This window comes from Berghia stephanieae, chromosome 4 (genome assembly GCF_034508935.2).
Source record: "Berghia stephanieae isolate SIO BIC M18660-M18661 chromosome 4, UCSD_Bste_1.3, whole genome shotgun sequence".
Lineage (NCBI taxonomy): Eukaryota > Metazoa > Mollusca > Gastropoda > Nudibranchia > Aeolidiidae > Berghia > Berghia stephanieae.
The window spans coordinates 7,022,011-7,024,510 of NC_088363.1; positions in this window are offsets into that span (position 1 = coordinate 7,022,011).

The window sequence follows — 2,500 nt, forward strand, 5'->3', positions numbered from 1 at the left end:
AGGGACCAACACACAAACTCTGTGTAACCATGAACGTTTATAGTCTGGTTAATACAGTTTAGTGAGAACAACTCACAAACGCGGAGGGCAAAAACAATAACAAAGGCCTGATTGACGTCATCTGCATACAATCTATACTGCAGCGATGCAAAGAGACTCAACACAAAGAGAAAAGATTTTGCCATCTGCAACTTCTTGACATTAAAGAAAAAAAACTCTTCGGCCCGCTAGAAGAACTCAAAAAAGCCGTGTACCTTCATCTTTGAAACGCGACTGCAGCTATAGATGGAACGAAGATGACGTCACTCGAGTCTTTGTTATTGTTTTTTTGGCATTCGCTTTTATGATAATTCTCACTAAACTGTATTAACCAGACTATAAAAGTCAAAGGTTACACATATATTTGTGTGTTGGTCCGTCATAATTCCGGATGGCAATGTTTTGAGCTTCTTAGCCAAGCGCATACTATCTATAGATAGAACGAAGTGACGTCACTCAGGTCTTTGTCATTGCTTTTTTTTTTTATACATCCATGCTTATGAGTTGTTGTGACTAAACTGTATTTTAAAAAAGTTATGCCTTCTCCGCCACGACATCATAAGAAGGAATATAGATAATTCATCAAACAAGATGTCTGATGTCAACAGGAATCACCCATGTTGTCCAAGTGAGCAAATTGGGGGTTAATAATCTTGGTCAAGGAAAAAAAACGAAAGTGCCTGAAGCGGGGCTCGAACCCGGGTCATCCGGATTACAGTGCAATGCCTTAACCACTCGGCCACTGTGTTAACCAGATATAAAAATTCATGGTTACACACAGCTTTGTGTGTTGGTCCATTATACTTCCGGATGGCAATATCCTGAGCTTCTTAGCCAAGCGCATACTACTATATCACCATTTGAGTCTCGGTTGTAAACATTAAAGTTACACAACGATGTGCGAGTAAATACGACTGATCTGCTTGGAAAAGATGTGAAAGTTTCACTTAAACGCATTCCATCAGTACATAGGCGTTTCAACCAATCAAAAATAAAAAGTTCGAAAACAGAAACAAAAACCATTAATATACATGACGATATATTCAGAATTAGAAAATGTTTTTTTTTTTAAAAATTAACAAAGTCATAAATTTAAAATACCGAAAAGCAACAACCCCCCCCCCCCCCCCCAAAAAAAAAAAAATAGCTAAAACAAACAAAAAAATCAAACGAAACGAAATAGAAAGTAAAAAGAATAATAAGAAAAAAAACAAGACAAGGGAAGCTAAACCGCCAAAACCAACAAAGATTTGAACACGGTCATTTTGGCATGAATTCCAATAACAATTATTAACCTGTAAAACCTGTACTCTGGAAAAACACGTATTTAAACATTTGGCCAAAAATACTCGTCCTTCAAATATCGATCGATTTAAACGGCAAAATTTTCAAACCTGGGATTTTATCGAAAATATCGCGACGTTCCAAATTTGAAAGTTTTTTTGTTTTTTTTTTTTTGTTGTTGTGTTGTTGTTGTTGTTGTTGTCAAGATGAAGTTCATTTAAATCGATGGATATCTGAAGGATGATATTTATGGCCAAAATTATAATTACGTGTTTTTCAAGAATACGGCAGTTAACAGGTTAATAATTGACATTGTATGTTGACAAGAATATTATGCTGCCATAATGGCTATTTGATAAGCTTCATGTTATTCCAAAATGCGTGTATCTATAATTTTGTCTTAAAATCTCTCCCCCTCCCCTCTCTCTCTCTCTCTCTCACTTTTTCTCTCTGTTTCCCTCTCTCTATCTCTCTCTCTCGCCCTCTCTCTCTCTCTCTCTTTCTCTTTCTCGCTCACTGGTATATCTAAATAATATTATTATTATGACACCAGTGTGTAAGAAAAATATACTAAATGAATATAGAAATGACGCAATTCATTGCATTTTATCATAATTAATACAATTTGTGACCCTCACCTCAAAATTGCATTAATTTGTTTTGATTTAAATGTTGAGACTTGTTATTTCATGTCCGGCATTGTGTTCCAGTGGTGGTGGTGAGAGGGGGGGGGGGGATATCCCGATAACTCACTTGGTTGACACTGGCTTCACGCGCATATATATATATATATATATGTAGAGAGAGAGAGAGAGAGAGAGAGAGAGAGAGAGAGAGAGAGAGAGAGAGAGAGAGAGAGAGATAAATTTTACAAAGTGAAATATGTTGTTCCTTTGACCCCTATATTGAATGTATATAAAGATGCATAAACTGTATAGATCTATAATTAAGGATTAATGTCTACACTTTATATATTAATTTTATAAATTGGCCTCTTATACGAACTTGTGGGTGTATATTAAAAATAGTATTCAATTAAAATCACAGTCGCGCATTTAAAATTCGAAGGTGACGTGTTATCTTTTTATTGATAAAAGACGACGGCTCCCCGTGAAGAACTTAATACATACTTTCTCCAGTTTACTAAGACAAAATCTCTTGAACAGTTCTTCCACAT